Below are 17,230 nucleotides of genomic sequence, written 5' to 3'. Positions count from 1 at the left end.
CGCCGTAACTGGTAACAGCGGCAAAAAAAATTAACATTAAACTGCAATTTGGACAGGGCCACATCGTCATTCGGTCAAAATCCGACTGAACATCTCAAAAATGTATATTATATTGTATTAAAAACACTCAATGTTTCGAGCCAAGGTGAGATTTACATCTTGGAATTTTTTTCGGTTTGTGAACTTTGTATAATTGTCGTTTCAGAGGATAGACAGTCTCGACCGCCGAGTCAAATAATTGGCGCACGTTATGCAAGAGACATTATGTATGTATGTAAGTGATTATGCAACATCATAGTGAGTGAACTAGAAGAATGGTAAGGACTTGAACTTGTCACTCGTCGGGTTCAACTTTGTATGAGTATCCACTTACCGTGAAATTTCCTGCGCGTAATTACAACACGTGTGTGTGTACCTACTAATGTCAATTTTAAAAATTCTTGACAAATATTTCGTCTGTCAATTTTGTCTTCTCAACAATTGACTGGAGAACTATGTATATTAATTAATTCATTTTGATACTAATAATTTCTGACCAGGCGAAATTGCATGACCTTCATGTGAAAAAAAAAACCTTGATTTCCATTTTAAAAAATCTAATCAACGCTATATATTTTTTTCGAAATTTCGAAAAATTCTCTTTTTTACTAACCTCTTCTTAGCTTGCAAACGATTTGTTACTAATTACTAACCTCTTCTTAGCTTGCAAACGATTTGGTCGTGTGACAAAGTTTGGATTCTTATCCATTCGTTTTCAAAATTTGCTATGTTGCTCGGTTTGGTCATCAATATACATAAGTGGAAATGACGTCCGCCATTATGATGGTGAAAAATAATCGTAATACACACGTTTGAAAATACTCCATGATCTTTCTCAGTGATGTTAATCGTCCAAAATGTTCGTGGACATTGTTCGTCCACATCGATAGCGTTAGCCTCTTCAAGCCTTTCACCGCCATCTCACTATGTCAGGTTTTAATTGCTTAAACGCCTATAACTTTATCTTTTTCACACTATATCTTATCATTTTAAATAAAATGTGAATTCTCATATTCCGGATCTTATATATGTATATATGTACATACGATGGACCAAAAAAGTCTCAAATTAAGCTGTCTTCAGCATGATAGGGAGAGCCAGGGAACTTGTTTCTGTCGTCAAGCGGAGAAAGATGGGGTACCTCGGACATATGATACGCAGTGGCATAACTACTATGACGCGGGAGTATGCGATGCATGCGAGCCCTTAGGGTCGGTAGGGCCTTGGGAGAATTTCAAAATATTAATTTAAAAAATTAAAAATAAAGTTGTAAATAAAAAATATCAATTAATAATAACTGAAAACATTCAAAAGTATGATTTAAAAAAATCTTACTTGTCAAACTTGCAATGTGTATTAACACAAAATTTCATAAAATGTCTTTAAAAGACGTTTCAAAATAACATATATGTAGGCTAAGAAGGACATTTGAAAGTTTATTTATTTAACTGAAAAAAAAGTGGGGCCCTTTGGTTACTTTTGCATGGGGGCCAAATTTTTCTAGGTACGCCACTGATAAAACGGGGTTCAAAATACGAATTTCTCCGTTTGATAACCATGGGAAAAAGAGAAGGTAGGAAATGGATTGACAGGAAGAAATTATCTTACATTAAATTAAAATTTCCCTGGGCCCGAATTTTCTCGGCGCCAATTCATACAATTATATTAATATTGTTTGTATACTATTTTGGACGTAAAGAATTTTGGAACGCTGTACGCTCGGCATAACAAATTGAGATAGAAAACGGAATACATGGGTGAGAAGTATGACAAGTGTAGTCGATATACTGGAAAGAGTGAATGGATTCAAATGACAATGGGTGAGTCACATAGCCAGAAGAATGGACGAAAGGTGGAAAAAAGTACTCGAAAGGTACCCGAGAGAATGTAAAAGTTTGAAAGGAAGACCGTAATGAAGATGGGTGGATAAAATCAGAAAAAATATATTGGATGAGATGGATGAGAGTTGCACAAAACAGAGACGAATGGAAGTGTGTTGGAGAGGCCTTCATCCAGCAGTAGACGACAATTGGCTGTAAATAATGATTTACCATGTACACAGTGCCGGCCCTATCCTCTGTGCCCCCCTCCCTCTCTTTCTATTATTATAACTATTGATATTGATCATTATTGTTATTGTTTTATTATTTGTATTGTTATTAACGATTTTTATTGACCGTTGCGGTGCACTAAAAAGACATACATAATTATCGACCGAAATGTTCGAATTCAGAAAAAAATATGAATAAATTTTTAATATGAAACGGATTTAATGATTTCAAATACATAATATAAAAAGTTTAAATATTAAAAAAAGGCAGGCATTAAATTTTTTTTAGTATTTTTTATATATGTATATGTACATATTATATGAAATACAAATATGTATGTTTGTAGTAAGTACATATGAAGATTATCTTGAACGTGAGATTAAAATATATTAAAAATAAATAAAAAAAAAACAAGGAAATTGAGAGAACATTTCAAAACAATTGTTTGTTCACATGTTGTTTGACGAGATTTATTATCAATTTTACGCTAATGTAAGTACGAGGTTAAAATATGAGTATATGTAATTAAACGGCAAAAACATTCTCATTAACACCATTAAATCCAAAGCAAACAATATTTAAATAAATTATTATTTAACATATTTGTATGAATGCCTATAAATATTCAATACTTTGCGACATATGTATGTATGTATATAGGTACAGTTAATCGTTGACAAATATAAATTACACCAGAATAAATAGCACACCTCGCCTCACCTCGACGCACAATGCGAGCCAATTTATCCGCGATTCACTATGCAAACCCATTCAACCGTAAAGCGACTATTATATTCTATTTTAAAATGCCAAAAAATACAAATAAAACGCGGCAAAAATAGCAGGTCCCACCGAGATTTGAACTCGGATCGCTGGATTCAGAGTCCAGAGTGCTAACCATTACACCATGGGACCGCGGGGTGATGAAGTTCAAATTTTATTAGATAGCAGAAACTTGACAACAAAACAACAAATACGATCATTTGAATGTTTTATTTGCGAGATGATATAAAGTGACACCTTTACGACCATATTCGGTGTCGCTGGCGCTTTTACTGTTACGATCTTTTTCATTGATTGTTTCGCCTTTTTTGTTTGTAAAACTCGTCTTATGCAACTTTCTGTGATGCTGTTATGCTCGACCTCATCCGATGTTTATACCAATGTATTTTTGAATGTGACTTACTTTTCTCTACATGACTTTCTAACGAATTCCTTAATCTTATATTTGTTTTAATATTTTAACAAACAAAAGCCAAGTATTTTATTTTGATTATATTGTAAAATTGGGTGACCGTAAAAAAGTAATATGTATATATTGATTTATTTACCACGGTACCATTACAGGCTGCCCTGAGGTGACACATATGTTAAAAGTTGTATATATGTGTGTATTAAATATGTGACAAATAGAGGGTAGGTTATGAAATTAGATAAATTCACAAACTCTGATAAGTAGAGGTCGGAATCTGAAGGGGCCGGAATCGCGCCGCCTATTGTTCCATTGTTGTAAATCCTTTGTAAAAAAGGTTCAGCAAACCTTTAACAATGCATTTACAATCTTTGAACAATAAACAGCCGCTTCAGATTCCGGTCTCTACTGATAAGAAACACATTGTCCAAAGTCTGGCCAGCAACACTGTCGGGCCAAGGCTCGAACTCGCGACTACTCAGTTGTTAGCATTGGGTGACCGTCACCGCACCGAATGTTAAAAAGTCGAAAATGTTCGTTTACCATGCATATATGTATATGAAAAACGGTGAGTATATATATATATATATATATATATATATATATATATATATATATATATATATATCCATATATCAGTGGCGTGCGGTAAAACTCTCTCTCCCCCCGTCGTACATCCTCACTTAATTTTCGCGAGCAGGATACAACAGGAACAAGAGGAACAGGCTTTTCCTCCCGTATCCTGCGCGCACACATTAAACAAGGCTGTATGACAAAAAAAGAGAGACAATTTCACCGCATGCCGCTGATATATATTATATATACCGAGACAATGTACCGTTTACCATGCACCCTTTTTTTTTGATCTTTCGACTTAAGATCTTTGCCTTCCGATATTTGCTTTTTCGACCTTTTCACTTTCGGTGCCGTGAGGTAGACCCGTTTGGATATAATTCTTGTAAATTGTACCGTTTTATAAAATTTAGTACAATGAGTGGATTAATTTTACCTTTAACTTTATTTGAAAGAAAGGCTTTTATATTGATAAGTTCATTGCTAATAATATCAGATTTTGAATTCGCGGTGAGCTTAATTTGAAGATCGGCTTTATTCTATTCAAACAATCTCCAGTAGATTGTTTGAATAGAATTTGCCGAGTAAAAATGTAGGACGCTTTTGGAGCATCGAGCGGCGCCCTAACTTATTTGGCGCCCTCGGGCACCACCCGACCCAGCCCCCCCCCCCTAAAACCGATACTGCATTTAGGGCTGCCAGGCGTCCCGATTAATCGGAATTGTCACCGGTTTTAAGCCTCGTGTCCCAGTGTCCCGAACGAACCTTTCTGGACGCCTAAAAGACCCAGTTTTCAAATTATGCATACTTTTTAAGAAATTCAAGAGACAAATTTATGGATTTAATAAAGAAGTATCAAAGTTTTATGAAACATTGACAGGTTATTTTAAACAATCGACAATACCATTAAAAATATATTCTGTGTTTTCCTGGATGAGCTTGGAAAAAGTACCAGAATGGCTAGATATTGAAATGAAGTAAGAAGAGGCTAGTAAAAACAGTTGAATATATCAATACGAAAAATATTATTACAAGTGACACATATTTGTTCAATCAATATGTTGCATTACAAATATATATTAAAAAGAGAATCACAATCTCCAAATTGGAATGGAAAAATGGGGTCCCGGTTTGACTTGAAAGTAATCTGGCAACCCTAATTACAATAGAACCTCGATTACCCGGATTGTTTGAAATTCATAACATAAAATTTCGAAAACAAGACGGAGAAACGAGTCAGTTGTCTTCAAAATTCAAAACTCAAAGGAAGTTTGTTTCTTGAAAATTTGATCGCGATTTCAATATTTATTTTTAATATTACCAGTATGGAAATAAAACGTGTTGTATTATCATTAAAAGACAAATTAGATATAATCAATATGAAGATTACTGATTCTTTAATGTCAGAAGATGGAAGCTCATAGCGTAAGGTTATGAAAAAACAGTAAATGAAGAATTCGAAGAGTGTATTTTTATGTGGTTCATTAACAAATAATCGTCTGGACAGTCAATATCTGGCTGCCGATATCTACAAATATCTTCCAAAAAATAAATAATCTGCACAATAAAACCAATACAAATGTTAATTATAGGCTCTTTTTTAGATTTAGTGAACAATGTCATACTTTTTGTATGAAAAGTATTCGCGATTTGAGCAAAAACCATAATTGAATTTCTTAATAAAGAATAATTCAATATTGATCTTCATGTAGACAAATAAAAAAATGATTCTGACTGAATGTACACGTATGTATTTCCCTGTTAATTGTGATTTTTTCGATTATCCGGACTACCTTCATCCCCAATTAGTCCGGACAATCGAGGTTCTACCGTATTTATTTCAAATAAAATGTTGATGTATCGACAGTCGCCATTTTATCGACCTGTAAGCCTAACCTCAATTGAACTTTCAAGATATTCCAATCTCATTTAATCGGTCCTTTTTTATACACGTTTAGTAATTTTTTTAAAGTATGTGGAATGTTAAAGCTTGCCCTTTGTAAAGGACGTTTAATTAACATTCTTCTAAGAAACAATTTGCTTTGAAATTGGAATAATAGTCATTTAAATCGACGTATAATTGTGACATTAAATACAATATACCGTGAAGTTTCTCATTCATTTGAATAATTATGGATGTATCGCCTCCATCACATGTCAATCGCCGTTTCGAATTTATTGCACCGTTAAAACTTGTCTCGCTGACGTTTACGATGTTCGTCGAATGTGTTTCGTGACAAAATGGAAGTCAGATTGAAGAAGAAGACGAAAAAGAAGCAGAAAAAAGTGAAAAATTCTCGTCACGTCTCGTTCCCATTATCGAAGTATTGGACTAATACTCACTGTCACTGAAAAACGTTCGATGTCAAAAACCACGTTTGTGTGTCAAAGTCGCGAGACAATTACCGAGACTTGGGATGTGATCTTGGATGAAGTTTTCTCCCAGCTTCTTGGGACACGCAAAGTGATACGTGATTGAACAGTTCACTTAACATCGCATTATATTTTAATTCAATTTAATACCGCTCTGAAAACAGGTTCTTGGGATTTCTAAAACTATTATAAGAAGTCAATTTCAATGTAAGAACAAATATTAGCCTTGCATATAAAGCAGATGCCATTACCTTCTGGATCAGACAGAAAAAATGGATGATTGATTTGGAGCCTACTTTAACTGACAGTCATAAAACTCAGCCTACTAATTAAACTATCTCTATGACCAATGTCAATAATGTGTTTTTTGAAAAGTGGTAGTACTGAGCAAACACACAAACCTATGTACATATGTAGGCAAATCCATGAAATTTGGTATATATAATTTCACTCGCTGCTTACATTGTATACGAATGAAACTCTCCATCGCCGATGGAGCACTCGGAGAACCCCGAAAAAAATGTTGTTTCATAACCGGTGAGAATGAACCGACCAATTTGTTCGGTACCGTTATGCTCCGGCGACGCTCGCCGCGTAATTGGTTCAAGTTTCGACCAGGAACGGAATACCTTCGCCACTCTGACAGGTGCTCGTCGAGAGCCACTAGTTCTCTCCGGAGACCTGGAAGTGACCCTTCGTTCAACATTCCACGGCCGGCGTACGGACGCCCACCGACCCAACGCACACTTCTCCTCTCATATCCTAAACGCGCGCTTATTCTTGGGAAATTCTTGCCGGGGACTACGGCCCAGGTACTGTTGCATCGTTTCGGCTCGTGAAAATTCTTATTTTATTCGCGGTTCGCGAGTTACAGCCTTGTTTCGGCCTTTCGCGCTCCGACGACGACACGTGCTTCCCCCACATGTGGGACGCGTGCCCCACCATGGTCATTGACACTGGACAATGGACACGAACAGGACACGTACAAGAAACACAAGACCCGCTCGGAACGCACGTATGCACGTGCAAACGTGGAATATTCCGAACGAATGTACATATCTGCAATGTTGTGTTTATTTTTTGCGAAAAGATTCTTCACGATTCAATCGACCTATGAATTGTGTGTGAAGGCTGGAAAGGGTTAAACGTTGCAGAAATTTCTTTGACGTTACGAGGTCTCGACACTCATGCAGGCCGAATGGATGTTTGAAATCATAATAAAATGAAAAACAACGATCGTTCTACTCAATATACAATATAATGACGATCTTCTCGAGAGGTGATGAAGGCTAACGTTGGACGTTGATAGGGCGTCATGATACTATCAGCATCCGACAATTAGTCGCTTCACGGCCAGAAGAAGGCTGCCGAAATAGCAGTAGATGCCACGTCAATGAAAATAGAAGTAATTACAGTGAAAAAATATACGATATTCAACGATTGCGTAGTTGTGGAATCTGTCCACAATGATCATTGACAAATCTTGAGTTTTCCTTTGCTAATTGACAAAGCAAGTACTTGTCTATTATGATATTCAAAAGTCGTTACTGCGCAGTATAGCAGTAATTTTCATTTCAAACGCCTTCTGCAATATACAATATCTTTAAATATATTATAATTGCATGTAAAATATTCGCCAAGAAGTAGTTAAGAACAAGAGGAAAGTGACGTTGGATAACGATGGAACTTGTAAGGGTGTACGATGCGTACCATTGTTCTCAGTTCTTATCAGTTTCTTATGAGACAGCATTCTGAGACTTTAGTTGCGCCACTAAGAAGTAAGGTATGTATGTATGTCTCACATGACATACATACATACATGAGCCTACAAGAATCACGCTCAATATACATATGTACTACTTTTCCAAACATTAAAAAAATATGACATCTTAATGATTGATTACTTTCAAGAACTGTAATAATAAAATTGGACACAGTTCTACCAAAAGAATCCAACATATCCTTGCAGAGCTGACCTGATTAAGATATACTAATCCAGAAATGTTCGCATATGTATATACATATATGTATACTATATAAAGCTTATTCTGAGCTTCTTTCTTAAGGTACGATTTGGATCAATGTAATTGTGGCGTAGAATATTGACAAAGTGGATTAAAAATAATATACCTATAGGTATATATGTATGTATGTATATATGACTTTTGCCAGATATTTATGACAAACATATTTCCAGTTTTGTCAGACGGTCAGACAGCTTCAAAATTAACCCTTAAGGGACAGACACACAGAGTGGTACACTTTTTTTTTTAAGATTAGCACTCCTAATCTGTAGTGTTTTCGGTGAATTTTATCCTGATATTGACATACATATGTAAGTTTGAAAGTTATCGAAAACGGCGATTCTCATATTTGAATGAATGTAGGAGAAACTTATCGAAATAGTAAAATCGTACGAATGATAAACGTAAAGATCTGCCTCACAGCTGGAGTCGACCTATACGTTCCATGCCGCGCTTTTGAGTGTGTTTTTACCTATAACTTTAGCTAAGGACGATTTGTGGAAGTTGGAACCAAACCTATTATTGAATTAAAAAAGGAATTTGACAAAGTATTGTAATATTAAGTTTATATGAGATGAAAGTAAATTAGAGTGAAAAAAGGAGCTTTTATCACTGTTTAATTGAGTTGTAAATGTCGGTAGAAAGTAACGTATAGCTAGGTAGCTTTCATTGATCTGACACAATATGCCGATGTAAATTTTAATGAGTACGATAATGATTAAAGTCATCTAGCTTCATGTTGGAAACAATAGCTTACTTTAATGTTAGCTTACCTAAGTTAGTATGTTGGTAAAATATCAAAGCCACCTAAACTAAGAGAGTGAGCTAATAAAAAAACATGAATTAAAAAAAAAGCTCAAACTCATAGACAATCCCTATTGCATGAAGCATTGTATGCAAGTCGTATTAATCTAGAAGCAAACACACGAAGATGTATTGAAATGGAGAGTAATATGTATATTTGTTGCATAAAAACATAAGCAGATCTCAACCGCACCCAATTAGACGCTAATGTATTCTATTGTAAATTTTTATGCCTATAAACTCGTGTAATCTTTTCGACCTTGCGAATTCTTCTCGTGATCAATATCGCCAATTATTCTTAGTGCACGGGTATCTTACATTAGATGAATCACACATTCGAATCACATCTACACTTAAACTCAGGTAATTACTATCATCTCTGGAATATGGAACGCGGTAAAAACAAAGAAACCAACGTTCAACTGTCAAGATTGTCGACCTCCTCGATGCAACAACGACTCTCGCAATTAATACGTTGAAAACAATAACGTCATACTTGACAAGTCCTAATAACCGAGTTGTTTGTCTTGTAGAGCCTTCGCGTTGTTGCAACTGTGACAGTTTTAGTAGATATGTATATTATACCTAATTAAAATATCTCTATATACTTACAGCCAATTGATGCTTGAATGCTACGTACTATATTATCTATTAAAAATACTATGCTAATATTGTTATCGAAAAAAATGATTCAATAGACATCAATCAACATTGAATTAGAACGAATTTTAATTAAGGTTCCGCATCAAAGGATACTAATGGATTTTTCAAAAGTAATGCGTCATCCTAAAAGGACTACGAAGAGTATTTATTAAATTAGTATAATGAAAAAATCATACAGAGTATTGTTTTTTGTGCTTTATTAGCTGTGAAGTGAACTAATTTGTCTGGGCAATAAATATTACATTTAAACATTTTTGATATAATAAAATGATTTCACTATTTGTTTTATTGAAAATTAATCAATGCAAAAAAATAGCTCGGCATGGTGTACTATATAATAATAAGTGCAAATATTTATAAATTAGGTTATATTTGCTTATAATAAATATTGGGGTTGAGTTATGTATTGTTAATGCAATGTATTGAGGTTAAGTTTCACATGTCAATCTAGCAACTGCTTATTTATTTTGACAGAAGTCGTAGAATGCTACAAATAAAAGTAAATAATAAGAGGTAAGTAAAAACGGCATTCTTACTATAGCGTATATTCTCTAGATGACTAAAATAGCGTTTTGACAGCGAGAAACCAATTTTTCGTTTCGGAATTATTTAATTATTTTTATCATTTGATTTCATTTATCTAAATTAAGAAGATTCTCCAACTATTTTGAAATATTACTGCATTTATTTAGAACCATGGGGTTTGACTTAAACATATCATATAGATATAGATATTCACCATCCACTGCTGGATAAAGGCCTCTCCAACACGCTTCCACTCATCTCTGCTTTACGCAACTCTAATCCATCTCACCCGACACATTTTCCTAATTTCGTCTACCCATCTTCCCTGCGGTCTTCCTTTTATCCTTTAAAATTCTCTCTGGTACCATTATAGCACTACTTTTGTCCACCTTTCGTCCATTCTTCTAGCCACGTGGCCCGCCCATTGCCATTTCAATCTCTTTACTCTATCCACTATGTCCTTGTCTACCCTTGTCATACTTCTCATCCACGTATTCCGCTCTCTGTCTTTCCTCGTTATGCCGAGCATACAGCGTTCCATACTTCACATATATGAGTCGTTATATTTGAAAGTGGCGGAATTCCAATTTTCAGTTCCAATTTCAGTTCGAGTTAATTCACAAATTGCTATCAATACTTTTAATTAGATATGTCCAGAATCTCGGAAAGGAAGAATAAACTCATTACAGGTCACCGGGATTTTTAAATATTGTAAAGCGCTAAACATTATATTTAATATTTTGCGAAATATTTCTCGAAATAAAGGAAAGTGGACTTACGCGAATTTCTAATATATTGGCTCATATATGTATACATAAATTTTATGAGAAAAAAATAAAAATAAATAAAACATTCAAGATAAAAAAGTACAGTAAAATGATAACTAAGAGAAAACGAAAATATAGAAAGAAATGGATATTGGAAAAGAAGAATTATAAAAAGCCTTCAAGTTTAAAAAAGATCATCTAGCTTGTTTTTAAAATTTTAATATTAACGCTTTCAGATTATACTACATTGTTAGGAAGATTATTCCAAACTTAAAACATTCTGTTTGAAAAGAGGGAATCTCTAATCAATTTATTCGATTTCTTTTATGAGCCTGAGAGAGTGACCTCTAAGTTGAGTATTGTCATTGAACATAAAGAGGTTGGACATACGACAATTGTAATGATTATTTAATATTTTAAAGATTTCGATTAAGTCGCCTCTTATTTTTCTCGTCTCCATTATGGTGAGATTCATTATTTTCAACCTCTCATTATAAGAAACTTCGGAAGATTATCAACATTTCTAAGACTTTTGTTTATATATAAATTTATATACATATAATGCTAACAACTGAGTAACCGCGAGTTCGAGCCCTGGCCTGGCGGTGTTGCTGGCCAGACTTTGGACAATGTGTTTCTTATCAGAGTTTGTGAATTTATCTAATTTCATAACCAACCCTCTATTTGTCACATCTTTAATGCACACATATATACAACATAGGACAGCCTGTAGTTGCACCGTGGTAAATAAATCAATATATACATATTATTAGCATATTAGCTTTTTTATTGTGAAATTGAATATCATAAGAAGTAGCTCTATTTTCTCACCGTTTCAAAAGGTTGATTAATTGCGCACTTTAATGATTTCTCATCACACTATACTTTTGACAATAATATTAACACTTCGAAAGAACTTATCGACAACATTACAACAAAGGAAATGGCAACACCATGTCAAAGAAGAAGCACTGACAGACACGCGATAAATCACACCAATCGCTCTGATCGAATTCTACTTATTTTTTTCGCCTATTATATATGTGTAACATACGTATGCTATGTAGTTTAAATTAATAGTTCCATTTAGAACGTGGTCGTATGACGAGTTTCGAATCGCCAAAGAAGAAAAAAATGACAATGCTGATGACCCGAAGATGTTTCTTCAGATCAATGCGGAACCAATATCCTGCTTGAGCCTCGTGAAAAGCCGTCGTGAGCGTCTTCGTCGTTTTTTATTATTTCTTTTTAGAAGTGGACAAAAAGCGATAAGATATTCCGAGTTACAAACAAGCGACCCGCCATAAAAAATGACAATAAACCCGCTGGATCAACGGACGGGGGACCAAAAATCTCAATTCGATACTGAGCTGGCACCTCGTCTCGAAAATACGCAGTTGAAGATTCATCGGCTCAGAAAACGAGCCCTGCGAACTGTGCGTCGAAGATTCGAAGGTCGAGACGAGAAGAACCTGAAGATAATGACCCCTTTATACGATCAGGTACCCCTTTAATAACATCTGACCGGAAAAAAATCGATACGATCATTACGAGTTTTGCGTAAGTGACGCAATCCCACTGAAATAGCAAAAACAAGAAGATTCAACTTTTTTTACAGTAAACACTCGGCGATCTTGAAGTGTTGTTTGTTATTTACATATGTTGGGATATGTCGCCAACTTTGAGCTCGGATTTGAAGACTCTTACTTTGAGGAAGATTTTTTAGCACAAGTTCGACTTCCTTTACATCAAATGAATCGACAATGAAAATATACTGTATATATGAATACTGTTGGAAAAATTGAGATGTCTTGATTGACTCTGATGGCCTAACCGACATCAAACAGATCATTTTCAACTTGGAATAAGTTCATTATCAGTTTTTGTTGATCTTCTCTATGCGTCACGTAGTATATGAGTTTTCACAAAAAAATTTTCAAACAAACCGATTCTCATGTATTATTAGAAGTAATACATCCTAGATCGTTATTCAAAAAATATTTTTTTTATAATTACGTACACATGTATCTACATACATATATACATATATTTTTTGTCGATATTCTGCTTTAATTAAAGATTTCACAGACGCTACGATATTTCAATCGTGAGATTTTTTCCGTTTTCATATGCCTATTGTATCAACACGTTGGTATTTTTTGTGTGACTTGATTATAAATTATAAATATTTGCACAGTCATAAGCCATGGTTTCTTCAAAAATTTTTCTTCTTAAACCTAATATACAAGATATCCACGTACTGAAAACCACGTACAAAATTGGACTAAAGACTGTAGAAAGGTTTCTACAAAAGTGTTATTGATTTGTCACCGGTTAAAACTGAACTAATTTTTAAAAACTACCTACCTACCTACATATAAACAATATAAAACACCCATAGAAAATTAATTAATCAAAAGATGGCGGTAAATTCTCTGCCAAGCGGAAACATTAGTAGCGATCAGTATATAAAGAAGTTTTTTTTAGTAGCGATAAGTATACATATATTGTTTAGCTGTGACGTACATACATATGTATGTCGAATCGAAACGACTATTATAGTACGGCGAGCGTTATCTCAAACAGACACACAGAATAGCGATATTATATATATGCAATGGTGTCACCCTAATGGTTTCCATGGGTTTCTGGAAACCCGTTGTTAAAAATCAAAAGTTTCCGGAAACCCGTTATTTAATCTAAAAATTTATATAATTTTTGTCAAAAAATATACAAATCTTCAAAATTTAATGAACTTTCATGTAATAGTACCTTAGATGAAAAAAAATGTATATACATACATATATATTTTCAAAATAATTTCATTAAAAAAAAAAATGGAAACCCATTGTTCCAAAATTGGGGCGACACCACTGTATATATGATATCAACAAATAAGTGCTGTCAGAACCATTGTTAAAACATTACCCACAAGAATATTATACGTGCTAGCGCTATTTTTACACGTGCAAAACTATCTTAACAAAAAAAAAACATGCCACGCACCACTCTGTCTCTGCGCCCTTTGGATACATTAATAATGTAATAACTAGAGGCCGAAATCTGAAGGGGCCGGAACCGTGCCGCCTATTGTTCAATTGTTGTAAATGCTTTGTAAAAAATGTTCAGCAAACCTTTAACAATGCATTTACAATCTCTGAACAATAAACAACCCCTTCAGATTCCGGGCTCTAGTAATAACCTTTTGCACTTATTAGAGGTCAATAATTATCAAATCTTATTGCTATTGGACACATTGTCGAAAACTTTCTTCAAGCAGCGAACTTATATATCTTTTACCATTGCAAATCTAGAGATAAAATACCCTTTCATGAGATTAAAATAATGATTTTCCCCTGAACACTTAGATACCACTGACCATAATCGCCTTTCCGTAGAGTGACAAACCGGCGTCACAATTAAAAAAAAATACCATCAGCAGAGATGCACCAGTGCACGATGGCCCACTCATAGTACAGTTTGTAAACATAACAGTAGACAAAAGGTATTACGCATAGGTTCTGGGATACGACACCCAGCACGACGACAATGATGGACAACGACCGTATGATAATGGTGAGGTATTTTGTGGGTGTGGGCGGGCCGGTTTCGTTTGACCGACCCGCGGTGGGTCGCTCGGTGGGCGGACTGGGTCAATAAGCTGACCAGGTCGTCGAAGATATGCACGTAGGAGGCGCCACAATCGACCCAGAGTGCAACAAGGCCAAGGACTCAAAGGACATCTTCTGGATCAAGCGGGGTCGTCACTGACCTGCGCGCGCGGTCGTGCAAACCCAATTTGTGAAAAAAACCCACGTAGGTACTTGAATTTAATATGCAAACACGCAAACTCGTCTAGACCGAATTCAAAATCTAGCTCATTACTATTCATATATGGTAAAAATAGTGGACACGTCGGAGAAAATTCACCGTTACTATTACATTATATGTATATGTAATATATTACACTCTAGTAGTGTCCTTGACCGACGACGACACACTTGTAGTCCTAGAAGATTGGTGGACAATTTCTTTAAATTTGTCTGAAATATTTTCTCGCGTAATGAGTGTGAATATTAGTAATGAAATAACAGAAAACGATGGTTTTATTTGCGAAAACGAAAAACAAATCGATATATACCAGGACGGCTTAACAAATAGACCTCAATGCGCCTTCCTAGACAATTAATTACAAACATTGCAGCATTTTCATTACATAAATCGCTGTATTTCGAGAGAAAAATCTATGGTTTCAGACTTGTACATAATTTTTTACATATTGTACATAAATCAAATATTTGTGACATAGCGAGTAAGATGTTTTTTTTGCTAATTTGATGGAAGAACCGTTTCAACAATGAAATCACATAAATTGGCAAACTCGGATAAGAAACGATCGAATTGGAGTGACAAATATCCAAGTCTGACCAGCAGTATTAATTGATATTCCAGAAACAATGCTAATGATATTTTCCTGGATGAGACAGACGTTGAGATCCTTAGTATGGAGAAATATAATGTATCAAAAAATGATGAAGAACATTGAAGAACATTGAAAAAATGAAGCATAAACATAAACATAAAAATAATATTTAAGTCAGTGAGCACTACTGGTTAATCGGAACGAATCGGAAAGAAAGAAAAAAAGAAGAAGAAATACATGATTTTATGGAATAAAAAAATGGGACTAAACCAACAGTACTAACTATATGTACATATATAAACACATTGGAGAAACTGTTGAGAAACAGAATAGAGAATAATCCCAATAAGCAGACCAGTATCAGGTAACTAGTAAAGCTGCAAAGTGAGAACCTCCTGGATTTGAACGTATCAGTATGTATTTCACCCACAAGCTAAGAGGAATGGAAAACAAAAAGAAAAATGTGCCGAATGTCTTAAAGAGGACAAATAGCATGACTAACAAATAAAGAAAATAGAATTTGACTGTTTTACAATATATCCATATGTACATATATGATACAGTCCAAGTGTTCACTCCAGTTCGTTCATGAACATACTATGTACATAGTTGTTCATACACGAACTATTGATTTTAGTTTAAGATTTCGTATGTATGTTCGTTTGGTTCGTAGAATCCGTGAAATACAATTTAATAAAAAAAACAAATGAATATTCAAATAAATTTCAATAAAACAAAACTATTATATTAGCCATGTTTAAGCGGTTTATATTACAAATACCGAGCGAAGCCGGGTAAAACCACTAGTATATAATATATTCAATAGAAGAACATAAAAAAAACTCAACTACACGCCTGAGGAAATCATAAATAGTATTGAAAATTTCAGTTTGTATAAGCAGTTAATTTGAAAGCACAAAAGGTAATCGAATACTCCCATATCCAATTGGTATTCTCCTTTCGTTGTGACTCCTGTGACCATTTCCTTTCTCACCCAAGTTGAAGTTTTACAGGCGTCTGGAGGTCAAAGACATACTACACCCTATTCAGATCAAAAAAAAAAGATAAAAACAAACGTCTACATCCTACCAAAGATCCAAAGCCTCATCCACTGAACAATGACTAATTTTAAAAGCGCGTTTCAAATGGATCCACATTCAAGTACCTTGTACACAAGAGGCCCTCGGAACCACAATATAATATGAGACCATAAAGATACATTATTAACGGTGAAAACTCCCTTCACCCAAGAGCATAGTAGGTCATGTGAAGTCATATAATGGTTAGTCATGTATGGCGAATCCTAATCGAGTATTTACATTATGTGCATATAATAGTTTTACAAGGAATGGTCATTAAGATCAAATAAAATTTTAAATTAAACTTTTTATCGACAACAATAATGCTATGTATGTCACATGAAATTCTATAGCTACAAATATTGCTATTCAAATACCTAAACAATAAAGTAACTGAATAACTGGATAACTGGTGACTATTATGCATTATAACAGTAGTTTTTATTATTTCTTATTTATAAAATGCGACAAGGAATTTAACGACTTTTTAATGTCGCAAATCCGAATAAAATTGAAATTCTGCCCTCAACTCTATTTCTAACACATTTCTAAAAAAACACATCCTCAGTGTAATTTGCGATTGACCATTATGTGCACGAAGAGTCTATGAATTGACGTTATAATAATATTATAGTTTAAAGTACAAAGAGATGCGACGCGACACGACACAATGCGACACAATTATTATATACGTTACACAGAATCACCAAAATTACC

At 34.5% G+C, this 17,230-nt stretch overlaps 1 protein-coding gene and 1 non-coding gene across 2 annotated transcripts in view; both read right to left on the bottom strand.

Annotated features, from left to right (window-relative positions):
* LOC143919550 (uncharacterized) overlaps positions 1-17,230 on the bottom strand; it is a 99,439-nt gene that overhangs the window by 57,979 nt on the left and 24,230 nt on the right. The window lies entirely within an intron of this gene.
* On the bottom strand, positions 2,934-3,005 carry TRNAQ-CUG (transfer RNA glutamine (anticodon CUG)). Its single transcript has one exon. It is a non-coding gene; the product is annotated as a tRNA-Gln (tRNA).

This window comes from Arctopsyche grandis, chromosome 12, assembly GCF_051622035.1.
Source record: "Arctopsyche grandis isolate Sample6627 chromosome 12, ASM5162203v2, whole genome shotgun sequence".
NCBI classification, from domain to species: Eukaryota; Metazoa; Arthropoda; class Insecta; order Trichoptera; family Hydropsychidae; genus Arctopsyche; species Arctopsyche grandis.
The sequence above is the reverse complement of the archived record's forward strand: the minus strand, read 5'-3'. Positions and strand labels throughout refer to the sequence as shown.